This window comes from Apis cerana, linkage group LG9 (assembly GCF_029169275.1).
Source record: "Apis cerana isolate GH-2021 linkage group LG9, AcerK_1.0, whole genome shotgun sequence".
Taxonomy (NCBI): domain Eukaryota; kingdom Metazoa; phylum Arthropoda; class Insecta; order Hymenoptera; family Apidae; genus Apis; species Apis cerana.
The window spans coordinates 6237577-6265264 of NC_083860.1; the positions used below are offsets into that span (position 1 = coordinate 6237577).

General features: G+C 32.7%; 1 protein-coding gene across 1 annotated transcript in view; it reads left to right on the forward strand.

The window, feature by feature from the left end:
• The first annotated feature begins 22900 nt into the window (after positions 1–22900).
• LOC108003877 (uncharacterized) overlaps positions 22901–27688 on the forward strand; it is a 34501-nt gene continuing 29713 nt past the window's right edge. Inside the window, exon 1 of the mRNA XM_017066424.3 lies at positions 22901–23320. The gene's annotated coding sequence lies outside the window, so the exon portion shown is untranslated. The remainder of the gene's footprint in view (positions 23321–27688) is intronic.

Sequence of the window (27688 nt, forward strand, 5' to 3'; positions counted from 1 at the left end):
AAAACGACGTCATTCATACGATCTTTTGAACCGAGATATCTCATGCGTCTTTTCCAATATTTATGTCATTTCGTGCAGGATAAATATAAAACAGTTTCGCTTTTAAAAATGGAACCTACATCATCGTTCAACATCGTTAAACCTTTTTCCATTCGAGATATCTCGATACGACATTTCGAACAACGCATATTTTCAAGCTCGAATAGCTTAATGATCTTGTGAAGAGAGAGAGAAAGAAAAATGAAATCAAATAACACTTAAGGTTTAAAATGTTTTGCAACGACGAGACGAGTAAATTTGGCTTTTGAAAAATAACGGTTCTTCTGGATACCAGCCTTTGAAGAATTTATACCTGGAACGGATGCCAAGAATGATTATTATCTTCACGTGGAAATCACGGTACGTCTCGTGAGAGGCACAGTCGGAGACACTTTGTGTGACGAATAAAAAATGAAATTGGAATTATTAAGAAGATGAAAGTGAATTGGCAAAATTGTGCCAAATATTTAGAAGACTGATCAAGAACTTTTATTGATTTCAATTGGTTGGAATAATTTTAAAAGTAAATCTCGAAAGAAGAAGAAGATCAAGATCAAAATTAAAGTCGAATTATTTAACTACAATTTAATAATAATAATTTATAAATTTTTGAGATTTGTTGTCAAATTTCGTTTCATTCGTTTTATTTTCAGGCAAAAGAAGAAGAAAAAAAGAAGATGCAAGTTGTTTCACTTCGAAAAACGTAAACATTCGAAACTTTCTTCTTTTAACTTCGTTCCAAAGTGCAAATGCGTATTCATGAGTCGACGAAAGTTTATGTCTCTCAGTCTCGCGGCTGAGTTGGTTGTTTGACGTTTGGAGTTAGAGTCGAATTGACAAAGAATGTGGAACCGATGGCGAGAAATAACGTGTTTCTCAATGTATACACTGTACTCGAAGCGAATGGCTCGTTGAGAATGGTCAATTCGCGGGGAGGGAAGAATTCGGAGGAGGAAAAGAAGAAGAAGAAGAAGAAGAAGACGTTGAAAGGTTGTTGAAAGTGGCTGTGACCGAGGAAACGAGGCAAATAAAGAGGAAAAGTTGCGTCCATTTGTCGTTTCGTATCGTAAAAATTTTATCCAGAAGTTTAGTATTTCGAGAATGTGACGAATAGTTTTCTTGAATAAATTTAAACCAATTTTAATTCGCAATAATTTATAAATTTAATATAGGATAATATTCATGATATAACGTAACGTAATATAAATAAATAAACTGTAATTGTGAAGAAATGTGATATATGGAAGATCGAGTTATTGAATTATCGAATTAATTAGACAAATGGAAAAAATATATATATATATATACATTCAATTTAATAATATTTTTATAAAATTGAACGGAATGACTTTCCCTTCTTTGAATTTTGAAACGATTTTCGAAAATTAACTAAGTGAAAGAAATGTGAGATGTGAGATTTAATGATTGAATTATTTTCGCTTCGATGTTCTTTTTACTTACAACAATAAAAATTAAACGCTGAACGTGATTAGAAGTTGAAACTTGCCACGAGTACTTACGTACGTACCATCGATATGATAAATCTTATGAGAAAATTGATGATTACAAGGCGATTTCACACTCTGTTGACGTCTATTCCCGAATAAAATACGGAATAAAAGCGATAAATCGTGGAATGTAGCCGATATATCCTCTATGAAACGAGAAACGTCTTAATAGCCGTAATTAAATTTCCCGCCACCGGAAAGGGGATGTTTCGCTTGCAATCGTAAATTTCGAGCTGTCGCAACAAACATATACACGTGCCAGCGATCCCTGTCAGTTCATTCGTTCCCGAAGTGAACATCCTGTTAAAAGGTTTGCAATTATTATCCTCGTTATGCGACTTAATTGTACGTTTTTATTTATAAAATTTGGAATTTTTTAATACAACTTATTTTTCTCGATTAACATTTCAAAAATTCTGATAATTAGAAGGAATTGCTCGATTTTTTTAAAAGATAGATTTTACAGGGATAAATATCATCCCCAAGAAGAAGAAGAAGAAATAAAGATAGAAAGTATATAAAGTATATATAAGTATATAAAGAAGAAGTACAGATAGAAAAGTTGAATGAATTTTTCGTCATCCTTTCGACAATTTTATATATTAATTACGCACGATTGAATAAAAAAGAATCAAACACGAAAAATTAAAAATTTAAAAATTTTTTACAAATTACTTCAACATCATGGCAAATAAACATTCCACAGAACCAGAACCAGAACCAACCTGGAAAGCAATTCGCGATAACGAGCCGCGAGAATAATCGATCGCTGTTCGACATTATAGCAGCAACGTAGCCAACCATGCAAAAAATGAAAAAAAAAAGAAAAAAAAAGAAAATGGAGATAAAAGGTAACCAGAGGTATATTCTCGATCGAACGAATTCGGAATATTTATTCTCTCTCTCTCTCCCTCCTATTCTACTCGATATTAGCGTAAATATCGATGCCTCGAACGATCGCTCGAAGATCGTATCCGAGCCCCGCGAGATTCAAAAAAGGAAGTGCAATATCCTGCGTACATCGAATGCTTTTTCTTTTTTTCCTTTTTCTTTTTCTTTTATCGCCACGATGTTCCTTGTATCATTGCACCCTTGTGCTGCGATCCGGCATGCCACGTCGCCTCCATTAAGGATTTACGTAACGGGACGTTGGAATCGCGATATTGAAACAGGAAACGAGACGTTAAGAGCAGACGAGGGCGACACGAAGAGGCGAGGGTGACTCAGTGGCTGGAGATGTTTGTGGCGCTGTTCGTAAATATTTTAATCTTCGCTCGATTTCGTATCCTATGATTGATGAAGTGTTTTTCCTTTTCGTGGATCGGTAAAGGAAACGATTTGTTGGACGAATAAACGAGATAAACAATATGGGAAATGATATTTGTACGTAACGTTCGTATTTGTAATGTTTTTCGTGTTTTTGTTTTACTATAAGTATTTTAACGTTTGCTCCGTTTTCGTACTTGTAAGATTGTATTTGTAGAGTGGTTTTTCTTTCTTTTTTTTTAGTGAATTGAAAAAGTAAATTACAAATTGTTATTCATTAGGAAGTATGTACTAGGAAGTTACCATTTGGAAGTAGAAGATAATTTAAATAAAATTTGAATTAGTAATTTTGTTTATTATTATATTTTTTTAAATTGATGAAATTTTAAATGACAGATATTTTGGAAAGATTGAAACTGTTTAATGAAATTCAAACTCAAATTAATAGTTATAATATACAGCAAATAATTTACCTTTCTATTATAAAATAATTATGCTCCTGCCTTGCGAAAAATTTGAATTTCCATTCTATTTTATCTGGATATTTTTTAGCAGAGTTGCAGAAAAAAAGTCGAGGAAAACATCCCCATCAAAAATAATAAAAAACGAACAGCAAGCTGTTTCTAATTCTGCCTCTTTTTCGCCTGTTAAAAAAAAATCTTCGAAACAAATTATTGAATAAGGGCATTCGAAAGAAGATGCAAGATTATGGAATAATTAAGATAGAAGGACCACGAGTGGAGGATGGTTCTCCACTTTCCAACATTTACAATGATAATACCATACCCGTAATAGCATGGCTCGAGTAATAGCTTCTCTCTTAGCTTTCATTAAACATCGTGGATAAAGCGGATACGTGTAGAAGTGTAGCACGAGTGTGTCTCCTATGGTTTATTTAATTATAAGGTTCCTCTCCACAGTTCAACCCTTTCGTTGTTTCTTTTCATAGAATCAAACGTGTTTCGTCTTTCTTCTTTCTCCGTCTGGCCTCGCTTTTCACATTCTCCTCTTCAATTTTATTGAACATATGTGAAAAGAAATTACTTGATTCCATTATTAACACTATCTGTATTTTTCTAGATGCAACGATTATTAAATTTGGATAATGAGAGACAAAAAAAATATTATGAACATATTGACGAAAATTTCAAGAGAGAGAAAATGGCAAAATCTATGGTTACTTCGATAATTTATTATTCAAAACGATTAAATAATTATACTTATCAAAGAGATTATACGAAGAGCGAATCAACTATGATGTAATAGAATACGAATAAATGTTATTCGAGCATTTTAATAAGTAATTTTATTCAAAATTTTTAACTAGTTACTTTTTCAACTCTGTTTTAGAAAGCTCACTACTTTTCTCCTTCTTTCAGAGGGTCCATCATCAACCTATCGATGCATGATGAACTATAGCTGACATTGACGAACAAGAAAGAAAAATTCACGGATCTCAACGGACGACAATAATAATAAACGATCGAAACTCGATCGATGCTTTTCGAATTGAAAAGCGATCGTTGCTTAACATCCGAGTTGAGAATAATCTATTGCTGTTCGAAACCGACGATACAAAAAGCGAATTTCCAATTCGACGGGTGAAAATCCCGTGCACGGATCGGTCGAACAATTACGAATAATAATTGCGGTGTACGCGGGTCAACAGCGGCCCATCTCGTGCAATAATCTGACCCATTCCACTTCCCAATCTCAAGAGTCGATCCTGATATTCGAGTTTCGATACTCGATATTCCCTCCATTATATCCCTCCGCCTCCTAAAACTCTCTGCTTGGCTATTTGCTTACAGAGAGATGAAGACGCGTTTATGGCATTTCTACTCGTATGAATCGATACGTCGAAATTATTTTATCGAATGTAGAGAAAAATCGTGGATTTTTTGGTAGTTTTTTTATTGTTTATCATTTCGTTTTGATTTTTTTTTTGGGGATCTTTATTTATTCGTTGGATTTTGATGAGACGTTTTTTGGAAGCGAGTTTTTGGGAAGGAAATTGAAAGGTTATTTTCTATTAATTAAATGATGTTGGAATTAAATTAAATCTTATCTTTTAATTCTATCTACAGTCTCTTCTTGCATTCCTATACACAAACGAATAATCAAAATTTACCAAAGCAATTCACAGAGATCAAATATCAAATCTCTCTCCTCAACTCTTCTTCCCTTTTTCAACAACACAATTATTAATCTTTTATGACAAAACCCCATCAACAAGCAAATAATAATCTCTAACCAAACATTTACAAAGTCGATATTAAACGCTTGTCTCTCTTTCCTCTTTCCCAAACATCCAAAAAAACACACAGACAATATTTTCTAAAAACAAAAACACTTGAAAGAAATCCATCAATCGAAAAAATAATCGAATCATCGTCCTCTTCGCGTTCATTTGAACATCTTATCTTGCAAATTTATCCTCGCTCAAATTTTTCTTTTTTTATTTAAAAAAGAAAAACCAACTTTGACAGCATTGATGTTTGCACTATTCGAAGAGATTCAAATTCTTTTTTCTCTTGTTTCCTATGATAATTCGCGGGAATCGTCGAGCTCAGCGACATTTTTCAACGGGATTACGAATTCCAAGTGGCGCCTCTATCTCGAGGAAACGACCTTCCATCGATTGTTCTTCATCCCTTCCTCCCCTTGTTTTTTTTCCCCATTCTTTCCCTTCAAGAGTGTACTCTTGATGGATGATTTTTTTTTCTCCTCCTCCTCCTTCCTTTTTCTCTCTCTCCATCTTTCTTCGGACGGTTTCAGATGGGAAGATTGATCGAAGGTGAAAGGTGAATGCAGGAAGAGGGGTAACCTCGGTACAGTTATGAGATATTTTTCATTGTGATCGATGCTCCTTACTTTTTCCACAAATTTTTTTCCTCCTCAATCTTCGATTGTTAAGATAATTCCTTTCGGATATTTATGGGGAATGGAAAGAATATGATTACTTTTAATCAGTTTCGATTTGTTTGAATTTTCGCAGAAGATTATTACGAAATATCAAATTTACGAAACGTATAATTTACTCCACGTTGATAATGAATATAAATAGCTTGCGATGAAAAATGTAAAAAATATGGAAGAGCAAAAAATTTCCCACGTCACAATATAAAATGTTCGTTATTTTTGTTTCAAAGGAATCTAACTTCGCAAAAAAAAAAAAAAGATATCGATTATTTCTGGATATAGAATCTAATTACCATTCCCTTACAAACGCTTTGAAATCTCGATTTCACTTTATCGGATGTCAATTCATCTCACCATCGGTATCCAACGATATATTTGTATGTATTTATAAAGAAACGAGTTTCAAAACACCTAATTTTAATTTTCCTTAATTATTTCATCCCCGTTCTGGTGCATTTAAGTATCGAATTAAACGGAAACTCGCAATTTCTGTGAAATAATTCGATCGTCCAACTTGGTGCTATAAATTGGAAATAGATGTCGCGCTTAATATCTGTCTCTATTATCGGAAACAAATATGTGTACACACCGGCTAACTGCACACAAGGCAATATCGGAATACTAATATTGGGGTAATAACCGAGGCTATCACATGATCTATCGCATGCAATTTTTATCAAGCGTTTAAGGCACACACAGGGAATCAATTTGTCGACACGCCGGGAATTTGTACAGATTATGCGACGATAAGAATGATAAATAAAAAAAAAAATTCGAATAACTGTTCGATTGGATATTTTCACACAAAGGTTTTGGACAAGCAAAGATAATCAATGTACAATTGAGATTTAATTTTAACGTAGCCAACTCGTCCATCATCGTCGATCATTGCAATTTTTATAATTTTTCCAATTGCATTATACGAATCTGTTTATAATTAATCTAAAACTTCGTTCAAATCTGATTTTCACACCTCAACTAAATTCTAAAACTATCTTTATATGACACGATAATTTATAAGAAGAATATCCTTTCTTTCGATATCTCTGCTCTGCTCTCCGTCATTCAGAACGTTCTGTTTCTCTACTTTGTACACTGGCGATGAAACAATTCGTAAGTATACCCTCTCCAAAATTCTCGCGTTTCATATCCGTCGAAATTTCAGTTCCGGTTAACTCGATTTCATCCCTGTAATTCGACAACGATCGATAACAGTGCGGTCGGTTATTTGTTAATTTAGGAGAGAGGCCGCAGCTAAGACCAACTGTTTGATTAGCAACATTGGAGTGAATCGCAAACACTCGAATACCGATCGGTGGCCGTTCGTTTCCAACTTTGATGGCATAATATTTGCCCGTGCTAATGCGTTTGAAGATGTTATTAGCTTCGAAACTGTGTTCAGCTGTTCGAATGTTTTCAAATAAAGCGTGATAACGAATGGATGGGAAGAGAGAAAATTTGGATTCGCGAAAAATCGATCCGACGAGGATTAAACGAGGATCGAATTATCGAGATCGGGTTTGTAGTTAAAATATGTTAATTTCGGGGATTCGTCCGCGCTTATCGTACTTTTCCACTCGAGATTTCGATGGAGGGATAATTGTATTCCAACGCTTTATTTTATTTACAACGCTTTAACGTTGATAAGATTATGAGTGAGGAGGATCCATTGTTTTTACTCAAGATACTGTTTTGCGAATGATATTTTATTGTGTCGCGAGATTCGACGTATTTATTAAATCATTTTCTATTCGTGATTTTCAATTCGTTTCTTTTTTTTTTACAGGATAATTTTTATGAAGAAATAAAATAAAATCGTGATTTATTTTTATCGATTACGATTTAAATCGTAAATCGTTGAATCATCGTTTAAACATTTTAAAATAATAAATCTTGCTCTATTCGCGTCTCCATACTTTTGTTATCACTAAGCAATATCGAGGAAATTTTCCAAAGTTGCCATCAGGATATTATCGAACAATTTTTCTCGAAACGATTCTTTTTTCTTTATTCCAAGAAGAATGAATTCGATGCATTCTGAAAACATGGAATAAAAAAAAAGGAAAAATTAATTTCGATATCTTCCACGTTTCCACCCGCCTTTTTTTTTTTACCGCTCTCGGTTTCAATTTGTCAAAGACACGATGCATTTTATGTCGACGGAAAGTAAAAACGAACGAGACGAATTAATCTCGGCGTGTCCACCGTTTCCACCGATTCTTGCCTTCATTTTTTTAATTTCAATTAATGGCAAGCAGTACGACTCGACGAAAAAAAAGGGAAAAAAAAGAAGGAGAAAAATAAGCAAAAATGATAACTGACGATACGATTACAAACTCAATGGATTTCGAGAAAGAGGTGAAAAAGGTGTGTAAATGGAAAATTAGTTTCCATCTCGTTCACAATTTATTCCTTAAAATTTATAAAGTTTCTATTCATTTAAAAAAATATATAGATAATTTCTAATATCCCTATTTTTATTTTTATTGCTCGAGTGAAATTTTCAAGCTCGAAAGGATCCACTTTTTAAACGCACACACAGAGAGAAAGAGAGAAGAAAGTAAGATGAAAAATGTACTTTTTAAACCAAAGATAAAATTCTTAAAAGGAGACAGTTTCCTCCTCTTTTGTCGAGGAGGAAACTGAAAGAAGAGAACGATCCAACAGGTCTTCCGGTTAGAAGAATATTTTATAAAGATTCCTTAAGTCCTTTTCTTAAGAAGAGGGGAAATACGGTTCTAAAAACCGGCATTGATTCATAACATTTTATATAACGCGTCCAAAATTTATTAAAATCGAACAGGCTATTTTAGTCGTTTAAAAAGATTCTCGATCGTCTATCATTTTTCCCTCTTCCATTCTCCAGGATATACACAGTTTCATGAAATAAAATTCACCTCCGGCAAAAATGTCCTCCCCCTTTTCCATTCAATACGAAAGAGAATAATCGAGTCAACCCGGGGATTAAAATTCCCGCCCAGACCTCTTCCACTTCCGGCGAGCGGATATCGAGAGATCGATATCCCGATCCCAGAGAAAAATCCCTTTAAGGTTAATCGGTTGATTGGCCGGCGTACAAATCGCATTAGCACCGACACCAACCATCGGTCGACTCGACTTATCGACCGGACCTCGCGATTTTTCCTCGCCGTCTCGAATCGATGACTCCCCAATTCCCTCGTTCCACCTCGTTTGAATTTTGCTTTGACACAGAGGAAGCGAACTTATTAACGGGATAATCGCGTTGCTTTGGACAACATTCAATTTGCCTTGTATCCGTCCGCGTATCTACGCAGGATTCGATTGAAATTTTGGAGGAATGTAGAACGATTCTCCGAAGATCGATTGATCTGATCGAGTTTCTTTTCTAGGATATGAAACGTTGGATATGAGACGAGGCGAAGTAAGAAAGGAAGAGTTTGTTAAGTAGAGTCGTTGAGATTAAGCGAATGCAATGGAGAAATTATTCTGTGAAAGAAATGGCTCGATGAAAAGTAAGTAAATGTATTTTATAATTATTTGATAAATGCGTTTAATAAATGTGTGATGATTCGATAAAAGAAGGTAAGATATTGAAATAAATGTTGTTAAATGGATAGAATCGTATCGGTTAGTTAATTGATTAATTACTATTTTTTTACTATCTTTTGACGTGACAGTGATGTACATTTAACGACTTGTTAATCAAGTGGCGGTATTATCAATGCGATCTCCGGTGCTTTTTCCACAGTTTCCGCTTTTAAACGGAAGTAGCTGGAGATTTGAGATACCCTCGGCTCTCATAAACGCCGTTGCTCCCCGAGGTCTAACGTAATCAGAAGATAGATTGCTCGGTCTTTGGATTAACAATTAAAGCTCGTGAGAGCCCTCAGGGGATACCAACGATCGCTTATCACGCATGAAATCATATCTATCTCGTTATTATTTCTACTCGTGAACGCACGAGTGAAATTTCGCTTGTAAATATTTTATTAATTCGATATTTTATGCAACATTTGCTTAAAGATTTTCTCGAATAATGGAGTGGATAGGTAATTCTGAATTTTGTCAGAATTTTTAAAAAATTCAAAGAAATTAAAACGAATAAAATAACAAATTCTAACTAACAAATTTTGTTAATTTTTCAGTATAACGCGATTTCATTATATAGACGATACTTTTAAGCGCCCGTTTATCGTATTATATCACGAGAATCACGTGTAATAATTTTCGAACATAATCTCAAACAGACGCGGTGTGGACTTTACGACGCAGGCTGCTTTGACGTCATGAATATTCAACGAATTTTATTGCAACGCTATTCACTCGATCCTTCACGATCTTCACCTTAAAATCCAGCTTTTAACACGAGGAATCTCGTTTCTTTCTTTTCCTTTTTTCCATCAAATCCAACATTTGCATAATTGATAATGAAAACAATGGTAACGAAAAACGATTGTAATTTAAACGTTAGAGTCCAGAGTTATTTATTTGCAAAATTTAATATTCAACAAGATTATCCGATCAGAATTGCAAATGAGGAAAATTGTAAATGGTTAATTGATTCAATAAAATGTTTGGGATTGATTGTCCCATTATTGATAAGCCAATATTTCGATATTCCCAAACGATGCGAACTATCATGTTTGCGTTTCGATAATATTTGTTGCATAATCGTAATTACAATTATTTTGGCTCTATCTCTGTTGTTCGTATTTGTGATTGCAATGCTGTCTCTGAATTGTTACGACCACGTTTGCTAGGGGATATAATGTATAAGGAATTCTAGGGGTCACTAGGTATATGACTAAAAGTAACAAGTAGTTATGATTCATAAAACTGTAATCAAGAATGTCGATAGACAGTGCGCGGGTAATCTGATGATAAATTTCTCTCTAAAAGTCTTTTATAAATTTCAGAAACTTAATTCTTCTGGACGTTCGTTAAACTTTGGAAACTTTACGGCACCGGCTAATTAGCTAATTAATTATCACGATCGTAATAGAGGAATTACTTTTGTACTTACGCTTACATTATTTAGAAACTAAATATATCTTAATTGAGAGAAAGATGCAAAATATAAAATGAGATCGCAATCGAGACAAATTTTCGTATTCTTTACGTGCAAACGATCAAAAATATATAACATTCACACGCCGATTCATTTCATTTATCCATTTTACACGGATGGAAAAAATTTTCGAAATATTGTAAATCCAAAGCGGAACTAATCCCACGAAACTATAACATATAAATTTTTCAACGCGCAACAACAACACGAAACCCAAGCATAGATCCACAGAACAAAGCACGTCTTCTCTCTTTTATAAATTCAAATTTCAACGATGATAAAAAATAAAAAAAGAAGAGAAAAAAATCCCCAAGAAACGAAACCCTCAACAAACAAACGGGACGTGCAACCGGAATAAAAATACCCTGCACTTCTTTCAAATTCCCACGTGGCCGTTCCCTCACCGCACAGGCGCAAAACATCCCTAACAACAAAATCCCCCGAGACACCTCTATAAAAATCCTTTGCTATAGTTGCGGGTACGCATGCGAAACAAAAATTAAAACGAAAAAGACGAAACGAAGAAAAAGAAAAAGAAGAAGGACAAAGTGAAAAAGAAAAGAGAGAACGATTCTTGCAAGTGTACAACGCGGATGACCGTGGTAAATTCAACGTTGAAAGTTTCGGTGAGAGAAACTTTCTCGAGATATCATACCCTCGAGTTTTTGACACCGGCTAATATGCGGCTCGCTCGGTTTCAGCAAAAAATGAAATTACGCGGCGTGGTTGTGCACTTGGCCCCATTCCGCGCAGGCCACAGGATAATTGAGCAAGTTGCGGAAACGTTTTTCACCCCTCACCCCTCTTGTGAAGTGTCTGCGACGTTTCGAGATCGCTTGATAAATTCACGACCGATGCGATCCTAGTGATTTTTTCTTAGTGCGATTAATTTCATCGCGAGGAATGGATGTTGAAATAAATGTTGGAGAATGAGTCAAGATTTTTTTTAGAATAATAGCTTTTTTATGCTCGATATTGTTGCACCACGTTCTATAATTATTGGGAAGAAAACGTTCGTATGGAATATAGTTTGCATATTGCCTTTTCCATTCTAAAATTAGAATCGACAAGCCCTCAAGTGTAAGTGTTCAACACGATTCAATACTTCTTCAGGATATATATATATATGATTTTATATATGATTAATTTAACAATTGACCCGATTTACAGGTTAACATCCGATTGAAATCAAAAGTCGAACGTGCAATAATAAAGCGAAATAGCTACGATAAATAAGAACGAATAAAAACGAGAGGATACGGTCAAGTTTCGTAAAAGCTATTTAAGTAATATAAGGAGTATGGGCATGTTTCAATTTATGAAAGAAAAAAAAAATTTCATCGAAAAATTTTTTATCGAACTTATTCCTTTCAATTCGAAGGGTCGAAAATCGCGAATTAAATGAAAAAGATTGTCTCAGCTTCGACGTGAGAGCGGGCATTGTTGAAGGGAGGATATAGATATAGAAATTCTCTTCAATCGACCCCGTTGAGAAGAAAGATTTTAAGAAAATCAATGGCATAATGAACGTCACATCCTCTGCAAAGCAACGACGTTAATAACGGGTGTAACGTCATTATAATGCATCAACTATCCCAGCTATCTTACTGTGCATTTAACTACGCCAATTTAGGCGCTCGAAATTAGATTAGACGTGGCACGTATGCGGGCTGTGCACGAATGCACAGTAAAGATTGTAACGTGCAGGCTGCATTTTCATTTACGCTTCTCGTCTTTAAGGATCGCGGAATGCATCGATATTAGAGGATTAGAGGAATTAAATAGCTTTTATAGGGAGAATAATCTTGGCTTTTCGAAGAGAAATCTTTAATGAACTGAACGCTCTCAACGACGGAATTGCGGTATAAATATAGATCTCAAAGATTTAATGATGTAATAAAAATTCGAAGAAAGAAATATTAATGAAAAAAGAAGGGTGGCTTCCTTTTATTTGTAGCATCTTCTAGTTGGAAAATGTACATACGTATAATTTATACATAAATTATACGTTTATAATTCGTAATATGTGTCTATTTATGAAGTATATTTTTAAAGAATAATTTAATAAAAAAAAGTAATTTATGTTGGTTGATATGCGAAGAAAATAAAAATATACGGAATATTTTAGTTAATATTCGTTGAGAAATTAATAGGTGGTCTTTAAAACTTTCTTTTTGATTATTTCAACAAGAATTTTTGTAATAAAATCTGTTTTTACCAGATTTAAAAAACTGGTTTTCACTGTGATTATTTTAAAAAAAGATGATGGCAAAAAATATTAAAAATTTGTTCGCACTATTGAATGAAAAATTTAGAAAATACTTTCGAAAAATTTTTTAAATTTTCTTTCGATTCTATTTTCGAACCGAAGCACAAAGAAAAAAACTTTTATTATAAAAATATTTTAAAAATTCAATTTACCTTTACAAAAAATTGTAAATTTAAAAAGAATCCATCGATGAAATATTGATTTTTAATAATAAATAACACAAGAGACTTATTTTTAATTCCACTAAAAAAAATCTTTTAATTCTTTCATTATTTAAAACCAAAGCGAAAGTTAATTTTCTACTATATAAACATTTAAAAAATTAAAATAAGAAAAAACAATGGAAATAATAATAAAAAAAAAAGATAAAAGTATATAATAAGACAATAAGTTACACTATCCAAAGATAAAAAGATTCACTTTTGACAAAACGCGAGAAGACTTACCACGGAAGAAAAAAAATCCCTAGGATAAATCCTTATTTATCGAGCAAGTTACCGATTGATGGTATCAGATCTCCTTATCGAGGTGGAATAAGGTTAGAAAGAGAGATTCCCGTTACATTTAATCCCTAATTGATCCACACGGAATTAAATTAGACAAATATCACGAAATGAAAGGTAAAGGTTACATCGACGACCTGATTTCGATTCCCGGGGGGGTGTTGTGCAATAATTATGAAACTTCGCGTCGATATTTTCGATGCTGTGCTCGTTAGATTAGAGAAACTATATTTACTTTCATTTCCAGAATACACTTGTAAATCGATATACCATCTGAATAATGTATTTGATACGTTTATTATAGTTCTTTTCGTTCTCTCCCTCTTTCTCTTTCTCTCTCGATATTCATCTTTACTTTCTCTTTCTTCTCTATTTAATTTATACAATTAGCAAATGAAACGATCTTCGTGAAAACTGGTACGATGATATTCGATCTCGTATTTCTTTTTCATCATATGTTAATTAATCAGAAATGTTTGCAATTATTCACTTCTGTTAGAATTGACGAAACAATGAACGTGGAGTTTAATTCTAAATGAGGATATTTGTGTAAGGGAATGTTTTTATTTAAAAATATGCGACAAATGTCGTTCGTTTTTATATATTTTTGTTTCTTTTTAAACGAGTGAAATATTTATTTTTAATGTCACAGTCGAGGAAATTGTTGCAATAATAATAAATTAAATTTATAAATTGCAAACTAATAAAGAGATTGGTTGTAAATATATTTATATTGAAGATCGTAAATTTATTCATTGGATTTTGAATAAAAGGATATTACATAAAATGAACGAAAATTATGTCGTATATGAAATGCAATATTAAATAAAAAAAACATTTCGTTGGTTTCGTTAATGTATTTAATATTAACATGAAAATTATCACTACCCATAATATTACAAATATTATTATATGCGACTGCAGTACAATGAATGCCACAAGTTTACAGCCAAGTTATAACCCCCTTTCAGTTCAACCCATTGCAACTTGAGAATTGTAATCGATCATATCTTTCCTTTTGAAACTTCAACGTGACTTGATTTTACCATTTGCAAAAGAAATTTTATTTTCGTTCCATTATATGAAATATTCAAAAGCCTGCCGATACAAGTTATACTTTTTCCTGAAAATTGTCGTCAAATCACCATTTCACAATTACATTTTAAAAAAAAGTTCTATTTCCAACAATTAATAATTTACACCGACCGGCTTCTAAAACCACTCCAACAATTTGAAATTTATTAAATTTCAACACCACTCTGTCCAACCATTTCATAATCTAATTTTCTAACAATCTCTTCCTTCCAAAACACCAAAACCGCACATTACCAACTCTTGTTATTCCAGCTTCCATGAAACATACTCCAACCAAACCGATACATTCATTTCACCCCCTTCACCCCCGTTTCCTATCCGCTTTATTGCAGATGCCTCCCGCGTTTATCTTGCGCGATATTCCCCACCAGCGACACAACTATATTTTGCCCGAAATCGCGCGCTATAATTCACTATCTCGCGTTAAACTGGCTTCCGGTAGATCAGACACTGCAGATAAAATAATCCCGTGGATTAATTATTTAGATAAGAAAAATCTCGTGGAACGATGATTCCCGAAACAGGATCCCACTCGTTGAACGAACCTCGATAAAACTTGTAAACCAGATGCGATTTTATCCGATCCAATTGACATTAATGGCAATTACTGATCTTCATGTGGATATCCAGATAATCCTTTCCCATTATCGATATCTTAAAACATTTAACATTTTTCGAATATTATAATAAATGGATCGTTTGAATTATTTTCGGTATCTATATTCTGAATATAATGGAATTGGAGGAATTTCATCGAAAAGATTACCAAAATTGATAAGATTGATCCTTGAATAAATAACGTATAGAATTTGAAATTTTGTATATTTATTAAAAAAATTTTCAAATTCGAATGGAATTAAAGTAAAATATTTAATTTCGACTATTATTCCAATTTTTAATAAAAGGTTGTTGAAATTAAGAGACATTTGAAATGTTGAAGATAGAGGCTGATGGATTGATTGTTTAAAAGTTCTTTTAAGAAACTTCAAGTAATTTGTTTCAAGTAATCAGAAAGCTATTGTTTTAAAGAAGGTCTGTCAAAACGGCAAAATGGCGCGCCATAACTAAAACAAGATGGTATTCCGCTTGGAGAATGGTCAGATGATTGCATTGGACGAGGTTCAAATGACTATTTGAAAACTGGATATAAAAAGATTATAGAATTACCCATATTTCTGTGTATTTATTTTTATATCTTCGTTTTGAAATCATTCAAATAGGAAATAATTATAGATATAAACTAATAATTTTTTTCTTCGAGCCTTAAATAATTATTATAAAGATTGAATTGAAAACATTTATTCTATATTCAATGTATAAAAGTATTCGTTGAATAATTAAATAAATTTTTTACAAATAAAATTATATTATTTCACTCCAGAGAATTTCAAGAAACGATTCTCCTTTCGTCTTCTTATTTATCCCTATATTGAAGTAGAGCAGGAATAAAAATCTTATTACAACAATCCAGTTGATAATGTGCCAGGCAAACGAGAATCTCGTAAAACAATGTTCTCGATAAGATCCAGCTTTACGGATCATTGTCATAGATTCCAATGAAGCCAGTACAGAGACTACCGATGAAATCAACGTATAATACACGACGCAGAGTAAATGAATATCAATTTAATAAACGCTGAATATCTTGGAAGGAAGATAATTATTCTCCATCTTAATTTTCTGACAACCAGTTATGTTAGAACGAGTCATTAAATTAAATCGGTCACGGATTATTCATTTTCGAGTAATAATTATTATTTTTCAACTCAAAATCTTGCTTTGAAAATTTACCCTTAAGTTTCATAGCACAATACTCGAGGCTACCTTCGATGGAACGTTTCCAAACTAATTTCAAATTCAATTCAAACTTTTATCTTTCTTGACGTATCTTGGTACCTTTAAGGAAATTCGTGCTTCATTCAAAATATACATTTTTCCTCCTTTTTGAATTCTTCTTTCTAATTTATACGATAATTTATTAAAAATTGTATCTATGAAAAGGAAAAATTAAAGTTTGAGGTTATGTCTTACGATTGGATATAATTCAGTGTATTGCTAAATAAAATATTGGTAATGATAAGACCAAATAGGATTATGTGAATAAATTTCCTTTTCTGATTAATGAGAGAACTGATGAAACATGTTGGACGAACATAAGATGAAGCTTACACGAAGCTTAGGGAATTATATTTGCAAAATAGATTGTTAGTGTGTACAAGATAAAGCTCATATCTGATTCAACGAGGCCAATCTCTGTGAACAATTTACCAGTTAACGAAGTAAGTTGCTGCTCTTATTACAGTATGTATGTGGTATTGATAACTTGGCCTAATTCATAATAGCAAGATGTAAATATATATATATACCCAATAGCGATTGATTAATCAACGATTTGTTATTAGCAGAACTTCTTAATTGTTTCTTCTCGAAATTAAATTATTATTAAAAAATATAATAAATAACAACGATAAGGAAAGTTTAAAATTTCTCATCAATAGTTAAATTCATGATTAATTTCCAATTGAACTCGTATTACTTCCAATTTGCAATTAAAAAGTTGGAGGAGTCAAAGAACAAAATTCGAAGTATTCTCTTATAAGAGAATTTTTTTTTAAAGAAGAAGAGAAAGAGAAGAAATTCACTATTTGATTAGTTCTTATCTAAAAACTTCTTCACTTTCCATCAACTTTTAATCCTCCGGTTAATTTTAATTAAAGAAAAAAAAAAGTAAGTTATAATAAAATAATACAATAAATTCTTTTTTTAAATGTCTAAAGAAAAATTCTCGATACTCCACCTTTTCTCCGATGATTCTTTTTCAAATTATCGATATTTTTCTCCGATTGGATACGTTTCAACGTGGACAAGAGGAGTTGAAAAATGATTTCAAACATGGCATTCACGATGATGCGATCGAAACACGGTCAAAGCTCGATAAAAATTCTAGAAAAAAAAAAAATTGCAACGTGCAACCTTCACCTCAAAGCAAAGAGATTTATACCGTCGCTCGGTTCGATTCCACACCTGGAGCGATTTCTAATAAGAATTCCTGATCGAATTCCATAAAACTCGTTGAAAAGAAACGCATATTTGAAACCGATCAGCCGGTGAAGCGTTTGAGAAATTTCAGATCCGACAATCCTTTCACGGATACAGAAATCTCTAGTTTCCTCCTTTGGTGTAACTTTACGTTTTATTTTATTCGATATACACCTTCTTCAAAATCGTATTGTCTTATTTGATTTCGTTGGAATTATATCGAGGACTCTCGATTCTTCGATTAAAAATTCATTTTTATCGATTATTTGTAACAGAAATCTATATCCTTTCCCCATATATTTTCTTTTATAAAAGATACATCGTAAATAATCTGTTTCCAAAGGGAAAGTGTATCGTTTAAATATTTAATTTTAATTTCTAAATCTTCTTATTATACTTAAAAATACTTCAATCGATTAATTCATCCTTAATTTACTTGGATAAAATTCAAATAAACGAGAAATGGAGATATTTACAAAATGAGACACTTTAACATACTTTCTCAACTGCATAAAAAAAAGAAAAATAAGGAATACCAATTTTAATCGATCATTTAGTTTGATACTTTGATAAAATTCATTCAGAAATATATCTTCTAAACTTTTAAACTAATTCTTTCCTTCCTTGTTACAACGAGGAATTTGGTGAACGTCATACGCGATAGACGACTAGCTGGCAGAGCTGAGAACATTCGTTTAAAACTACCCTCTGACTCCGTTGGCTTACGTTAGGAAAATCCATACAGTGGCCGAGACGATCTGGAAGGTTACATTTTTCCTCCCCCTTTGACTCTTCGCCCCCACGATATCTCGTTCGCTTCTTCGTTGACTCACCACCCTCGTTCCTTTCTCGACGATCTGAATGAAAACGAGCCCCTTTCCCTCGTTACATCCTCAACTTATGCTTCAATTTTCGTTACTCCTTTCTTTGCTTCCTTCATCGTTCACTCGTTTTCTTCTTTTCCTTTTTCCATCCCCTTGTGCGTTCGTTTTTGATATTGGTTCCCTTCCTCAAAGGGGATGATTAATTTTTGCCTACTTTTTTGGCAATGCCTCCAATATCCTTCCGACAAATAATGTTCTTGTTGACTTCTTGGGATGGAAAGTTCTTTTCCCTCTTCCTTGTCAGCATTAATTGGTGTTTGTTCGTTTCTCACGATGCTTGATTTGATTTTTATATTTCGATCGTTTTTAATTCTCACTTTGATCATTTTATTACGGATTAATTATATTTGGTATTCTGTGTGTTTGTACATTAGAATTTGTTTCTCATTTTTATACTTCAAATTTGTACGTGAATTTGTGTTTTTTGCCTATTTGCTTGTTAACGATCTCTTTTAAGAAGACGCTCGCTATTTTCATTCTATTCCATTTTATTTCTCTTCATTCGTAATGTTATTATTTTTTTACGACTTAACCCTCTATACCAAGTTCTCTTTCCTATTATGTTATAAAGTTCAAAATTAAAAGCTTTTCAAGCTTTAATTCTGTATCTTTTTTTTTATATTAACAATATTATTATTATTTTTTTTATCTATTCTTTAGCAATTTTCCCATCAATTCTATAGATTAAAAATTGAAAATGTTCAATCTTTCTTATTTGTTCGTGGGTAATTCTATCATTTCTTTTTCTTTTTTTAAATTAATTTTATTCAATTTATTATATTCGTATTATCGTATTATCGTATTATCCTTTTTCTTTCAATTTCATTTCTCTCCTTCTTTCTACATTAACAATTAATAATTTCATAATAAATCAGATATCTGGTCTTTGATAACTTTCTAAAAATAAAAAAAAGCACGTTTGACATTATTATTTTAACCTTTCCTTTGACGTTCATCGTTAATTCAATTATATTTTCATTGATTAATCCTTTGTAATAATTTCTTCCTGCATTTTTTACGGATACAAAGGAATTAAAAAATTTCCTGTCCTTTTCACCCTACACTTTTCGTTTTTCCCTTATTAATAATATATATCCTTATTCTTTCGTTAAAAAATTCTATCTACCTTCTGCTAATTCCACTCTTGTTAACAATTCAAAATAAAAAACTTTTGGTATTTCAATTCTTCTTACATTCTCGTCTGCTGTCGAGAGGCATGGTTTCAATGAATTGTAAAATTTATAAGAAGTAATATTTAAAAATCTATTGGATAAACCTTTTCTCCACTACTTTCAAACTTTTTGAAATTCTAAAATTCTTGAAATGAAATTTATTTTTAGCTTTCATTTTTATTAGATTCGCTAATTAGAAGAGTTTCTTTTATAATTGAAGTAACAGTTAAGAAGTGAAATGCTTTCGAAATTTTACAAACTGAACAATGAGATTTGTTTAACACTTTAGTAGTTGTTTAACGTATCGCCAATCATAACAAACTCAGGGAGAGAACTGGCATCGTTCCAAATACACTAGAGATACTTAAGAACGTAGTAAAGAACACTCGAGAGCAGATATCGTTGATCAACATCAGAACTTTTTATAATATAATGCAACGAAAATTCTTTTTTTTTAAAATTGGTTTTTATAAAATTTTAGTTTCTTCGAGTTTGTAATTTTTTTTTTCATTTTTATCTGTCTTTTATCGTATTAATTATTTCAAACATCTTACGATAATTAAAATATATTTATACGAATAATTACAAAAATTCATTTATTTGAAACTGTAAATGTATACGTGAACAGGGAGTAACATAGAAATTCGTTCTATTATTAAAACACATTAATCTCTCGAACTTTTTCGTATCATGAATACAAAAGTTTTTACACGTTATTTTATACGTAATACTATTACCTCGAAATAATAATAATATTTTTTTTCTTAATTATTTTTATGCCAAAGAAACGTATTGTCTCCATATTTCAATTACCAACACTTTTCAATAGCGTTGCCCAATAAAAATACAGGAAAAAATATGGAAAATACAGAATATATGGAAAAAATTTTCGTATTAGAATTATATTGAAGAAAAAATTCCTTTAAGAATTCTGGAATTTATTTCTATTATATTTTTTGCAATCAATATGAAAACAAATTTTCGGGGAAAAAACCTACAAGATATTTGTATTTCGTGGAATTATTTTCAAGATATTTGAACTTTCAAAGTTAATGCGACGTCGACATTTTAGTGTCGTGTATATATACATACATTAACCACTTCTCTATATGGAAATCTACACGAGATTATGCTAATGCAGTTACTTTCAAATTGACGTACACAGAAAGTTAATATTTGGCAAATATAACCCATATATATACTATTATTTAAAAAAATGTGTTTGTGTGAAAATTAAATAGCCCAGTCAAATTTTTTGTAATAAATGTAATAAATAAATAAAAAACTTCAAACAATAATAATAATAATAATAATCATATACACTTGGTGAAAATCAAATCAATTTTGTCAGAGTTTTCTAAAGTTGCTGAAAGTTATAACTATGAAATATAAGATACGAGAACTTGATCTCCTTTCACACTTCATATGTACTTTCGCGCCAAATATTTCCTTCCTTCCAATCTTCGTTATTTTCCAGATACTTAACTCAACGTCTTAAATATATACCTGAGAAACGTTTCAACTTTTATCTCTCTTCCTTTCCTATCCCCTCGTTATACGCTTATGCGCTGTTTTTTTTTTTTTAAACAGTAATCTCCAAAAATTTCAAACAAATATTTCAAACTATATTTCAATGCCAATCACGATATCATACAAAATTTCATTCCTTGCAAAATCTCTACATCAATCAAATATTTTAAATCTTGACACTTTGAAAACATTTGAACGTGAATTTCAAAACGCAGAGAACGTTGTCAACTCGCTTGTATATTTCCCAGATATTTAACCGTTTCCACTCAAACCAGGTGCCCTATATATTCTCTTATACTTCCATTTATACTTCCTCTTCACGCATTGTCCTCTCCACTCCCTCTACAGCGAAACCTCTCGCATTACCTCTCTCCTCCATTTTATTTTATCTTTCTTTTTTCTCTCCTTCTCTCCTTTTCCTTTCTTTTTGTTTGTTTCTTCCCCTCCACCTCGCCATCGCATATCGCATTTCTCTTTCCTTTCTCCCTTCGCGACTCCTACCCTTTCACCCCTCATCGCCGTATCCTTTCCTGAATACCACTTTTTTTTTCCATGCCACCTCGTTCTCGTTATTCCACCGAACGTTCCTCAGATATTTTTCCCTTTATCGAATTTTTCTCCGTAAAAAGCCGTTTTCGACCGCCTTCGACGACCCTCATTTACCCCATCCATCCAACGAGGCTCTCCCTCCTTCTCTCCCTTTCTTTCTCTCTCTCTCTCTATCTTTCTCCGTTACTTCTTCGATATTTCCACGCATTTTCCATTCCCAAGAAATATCTCTATGAGACTAGGCTATTTTTCTCTCTTTATCTCCACCAAGTTCACTTTTACTCTCGTCCTCGTTTCTCTCGTCCCACTCTCTCTCTCGAAGTAAAATTTTCATATTTTTACACGCGTTTTAAGTGTAATTCTCCTTGTTTCAATGATTGACGTAATTTAAATTAATGCGAACAATTCCGTGGAGAGAGAGAGAATTATATATTTATTCGAGTAATTACCTTAATTTGTTGTTGTTTGCGAAGCGCGGGCACAATGAAGTATTTAATAACCCTATTAAATTACCCCTTTACCCTTTCCTTCAAATTATTCTCGTTTCACAAGGAGAACTCTCTGTCTTTATCCTCCTTAACCTCCCCCCCGTCGAAACGAAATATTCATCGACGCGCTCGAAAGGGAAAAGAAGAAAAATCTCCACCACGATACAATACCCTACAACAATACCCGACGATTAAAATATCAGACAAATATCAGACCCAATCCCAATGACAAAAACAAATCGACAAGCCTCCACCATCCATCTCTCCCTCGAGAAAAAGAAAAAAGCCACATCTTTCCTCTCCCTCGATAAAACTTCCCTCCCCTGTGTTGTCGCTAATCCACCCTCTCCGTTCCAAACTCACCCCACCCCCACCCCTCCAAAAACGAACATCTTCGCCCAACCGACACACAGAATCTTACCTCCCCTCACCACTGACCACCCCACCCCTCCCTCTCGCCCATAAACACCCTCTCGTAAAACCACCCTCCTCTCCTTTCCACCCTAACCTACCCCCTCCCCACGCAACCCCCCACCCCTCCGCCCCAAAGCCTGGCAGCGCTCGATCCTGCGTGCATTCCCCTCGCTTTCTCTCTCGGTTTCTCCCCCGTCGCGAGCCGTGGCAACGCGCAGGCCGTCGCCGTCGTCAGACGAGAGCGGCAACATTCTGCTCTGCGCGGCGGGGTTCCGTGGCAGTCGGCGTTCCAGCCGCGAACCGAAGCCGGCCAGACACAGAACGCGCCTGGAACTGTGCAAGAAGGCGGGCGTAAGAGGAAGGGCGAAGAACTCTCCCCTTCGTTGAAAGGGGTGCGTCGAAGGTGACACGCACGAGGGGGGAGGGAGGTGGTGGTGAACTTTGTGATCTTGGATCGGGGGGTCGAGTTGGTGCTTGGACGAGGAGGGAAGAAGAGGAGGAGGAGGAGGAGGAGGAGGAGGAAGAAGAAGAAGAAGAAGAGGAAGAGGAGGATTGTTGGGTCTTGTATGGGAAGAGGAGAGACGACGTAGAGGTGTGTAACTGTGTAGTATCTGTTTTATGTAATGTAACGTGTATGCGAGTTGAATTTTGAATGTGGAGTTGAAAAGGATTCGTTGTTTTGTATGAGGAGAAGAAGAGAGATTGAGATGTGCAGTATATATCGATGTGAATTTTTGGAAATTTTTCAGGGAAAATTGTTTGTTTTGCGAAAACTTAAAAAAGTTGAATTTTCAATGATGTTGATAAGTTTCGAAGGGAAAAGATTCCAAGTTTGTTTTCCGCGAGGAGAGAAGAGATTGAGATGTACACTGTCGATAAATTTCGAAGGGTGGAAAGGATCGATGTCTTGCATGAGAAGAGAAAACGTTGAAACGTTAATATATATTTATATATTATAGGATCTATGAGGTGTGCATGATGGATGGGTTAAATCTTAGCTAAGAATTGAAACTGAATAGTTCATTCAGAATTGGCGGTTATATCGAAGATTTTTTTTTAGAGAAAACTTGAGAAAGATTGTTATTTTACTAAAAAGAAATACGTTACGATTTGAAGTAGATGATTTAGGGTGAATTTGATATACATTTGAAAATATACCATTAAAAAGAAAGGTGTGCATCAACGCGTATGAGGATTGGTTCGAATAATGAATTACTTGGGTTAAAGAGTTGATTAATTAAGGTTGATGGGTTAGGGAGAAAGGTGTGATGGACAGTTAGTGTGTTTATAAGGGATTTGAAGATACACAGTTGCGGTCGGTGGTGTTTGATCCGAGTACATGGGGGTGTGTGCACGAGGAAATTGTTATGGGAGTTGGAATTTGGATTTTCAGTCTGTTTCGTCCCTTATGGGAGTACTTTTTTTTAAAACTTTTACAATTTGTGTGCACCTCGATACCCTGGAAATTAATATAGAAGCTTGAATTGAATAATATGGAAGTTTTTGAAATAAATCATTTTAGGTTCACAATGTAAATTTTGATACTCGTTGAGTACGTCGTACTCGGGTTATTAATACCAAGTTTTAATCAGATTTATGCAGATTTTTTTTAAATCTAAATACATACACGCATTTGGCATTCGTTGAATTCGTTTTTACGTGGAGATTACGTGGAACGGTTGCGTGGTTGGTATTTATCTTTTAAATACTGTGAAAATATATTACATTCGACGGATATTACAAGTATATACGCGAGATGAATATACTTAGCACTTAATTATTCTTTCAATAGAAATGCAATTTATTTATGAAATTATGGATAAACGATATTTCAATATTTTTGACGTAACGTATAAACACGATGAAAATTGATTTTTAAATCTCTGGTGAGTAAATATATATAAAATATATATATAATATATATAAATTAGCTGTGTTAATTGACAAATTTTTTATGAAAATATTTTGATGAAAATATTTGAAAACTTTTGTAGCCACAAAATCAATAATGTAGATAATTTAACGTTTTTGTACAGTACTGTACGTGTAACATTCAACTGATATTTTATTCGATATTTTCACGGCAAGTTTTATATATCATAGCGATAATGGTTATTATAAATCGTGAAAAAACATTCTTCTGTTAAAAAAAAAACATTTAAAAGTCTATATCGATAAAATTTTATTCGTTATACAATCTATAATTAACGAATTATGAATATTTATTTTACTCGATACTCCCATATTTATATTGGAAAAATAATAAATATTGGCCCCCCCCCCAAAAAAAAGAGCAAATTTCGAAAGTGGTGAAAAGTGGTCGATTGCTCTTTAATTTTTGAAAGAGGAAATTTTACGTTAAGAATGATTAAAGATGGTTAAAGTGAAACCATCGAAAGAGAAATTAGGTTGGAAAATATTTAGAAGAAACTTTCATTCGATGTTAATGGTGAATTATGAGGAAGAAGACAGTTTTATAATCTTACGTCTTTTTGGTCCTTTGTACCTGGTCTTCTGTCTTTAATTTATTAATTTGTTGGCTATTACTAGACTGACAACTAGAGAAAATCTGTACAATCTCTACTTTAAATTATATAATTAATTATCGTGAAAAATTAAACTTTCGATCATTTTCCTCCATTGTTATATTCGCTTAAATTTTATTAATTTTTTTTTTAACGCTCGAATAATTTTATTGTTGATTCGATGAAAAAGATTTAGAGTTTACAGGGAATTTTTAATCCTTCCTTTCCGCGTTAATTTTCTTTTATTCTTTTCATTCGCTACTTATCCAATGGTGCTTAAAGCCAAAGTAAAAACTGTGTTTTTAGCTCGATTAAGTACAAAGTACCTCCTACCTATGATCGCTAATTCTTCGTTCTTCTAAATCCTCGTCGCTCGTATCCGAGGAAATTCCCTTTTATCGAACATAGTATTAACCTTTCAATTGCCACACCATTGAATAAAAGCGATCTCGAGGCTTGCATTTCCAGAAATTGGCAAATCTGCTAAGGATCGAACGTATAAAAACGAAGAATTTAAAAAATGGAAAGAAAAGAATTTTTTTAAAGATGGATTAAAATGCGTAAATATCATATTTTTACATAAAAGGGATCTGTGATGATATCTTTTAATATTCATGACGATATACAAATTTTTCATTGGAGTTTAAATTTATTTATTTTTTTTCAAAAATCGTCGAATTATAACAATTCGAGCTCGACGTTATTTTACTTTTTGCACAATTTACAATTTGCCAATAATCCAATTGTAATTAGAAAAAATTGATGAGAAGGAAGAAGTTGGTGATTCTACGTTCAAAGAGGGTTGAGTAATAAATAATCGTTCGAAGTTTCGATCGATCGAAATGAAAAACAAGGAATAAATAAAAAGATTTTGAAAGAGATTGAGATTTTTTGAGTATTTGAATATATACCATTTTGAAAATACTGTTTTATGCAACGATACGTTAAAAATTTTATACGATCCTTTATACGGTCAGTTGAGCGCGCGATGTGACCACTTTTGTCCGACTAGTGAGCGAGTCAAGCTACTTACCTCTCACCGAGTCTGATCAAAGAACGACCGAATCTACTTGGATCTCGTTCGAGATCCCTCTACGACGAGGAATATGATAGCTTTTCCGGAGTTTTCGAATCGACTTCCGTGAAATTCGATCGAGCACATTACTGTCTTCGACTCGAAGAGCGGAAAAATTCGAAAAAGAAAAACGAAAAGTGAACGAGAAGTCGAAGGAAAGTGGAAAAAAAATCGATCATTTGGCTGGAAATTATTTTAAACCGAGAATTTCATCAAAACTCGTATTTTTTATTAAAACTTGAGAATTCAATTTCTGTGTTATTTTATTTAATTCCTATTTATTCGTATTCTTCCTTTCTAATTTATTTGTATCTTGTAGAAAAATTATGATTTCCAAAGTGGAAAATACGAATAAATGTTATATCGAAGAATCTTCCACTGGAGAATATTTAAAACGAATATTATTGATACAAACAACAGATATAAAATGAAAAATTTAGATTGAAAACGAATTATTTTTCTATGATCTTAGAATCATATATGTATACAGATAGAAACCATAAAATTACGTAGAAAAAAAAATATATTCGTACGAAAAAAAATTGTTGTATGAAAATTGCAAATATAAACAATTTATTTATCGATATTTTAAAATTCTGCTAATATGAATTCATAGTATTTGATAGAAATTCACCGTTCAGCGTGAAAATTGAAGATAAACGCAATAGATAATTTATTTTTCAATTGCGTTTTATCCTGGGTATTTTTGCATTAAAAAATTGTAAACAGCAAATAAATCAATGATCAATTAAACAAAGCTTACGATATATGGTTTGTTAAAAGTGTCCTTTATCGTATTTAACGAAGTGGATTTATGTACGATCATGTTGAAAGCTGTTGTACAAATAGCACGAGTTTACATTAAATATTAAATCCTGGATTTTATACGATTGACTTTGTAAAGCAATTGATTTTTAAATAATTTAACGTAATATCTTTGTATCTGTAATTTAAAAAGGGGAAAAAAAAATCAGAAGAGAAAGCCTTAGGAAATTATTTTTTGATATCTTTTAGATCTTTGTAAATAAATATTTGTTTAATTATTACGAGAAAGAATTGAAATTAACTTTATTTGATTTATATAAAAGCAATTAAGTGAAAAAAAAAATCCTTCTTAACTTAGGGAAAGGCCTCGTAGTTAAAAGTCCCTTTCAAAACTGTGAAATTCAATTACACTAAGGAACTCTCAAGTATTTTAATTAAATTTTCAAGAATCTTAAATTAAAATCCATTGAATGATTGTCAAGCAGCCAAGCCTATAGACTGTCACCTTGTCACACGATTTACAAGAAGAACTTCTCATTGAATGGATCATTTCAAATCGGAAGTTATTCCTTTAACGAAAGATTTTACTTTTATA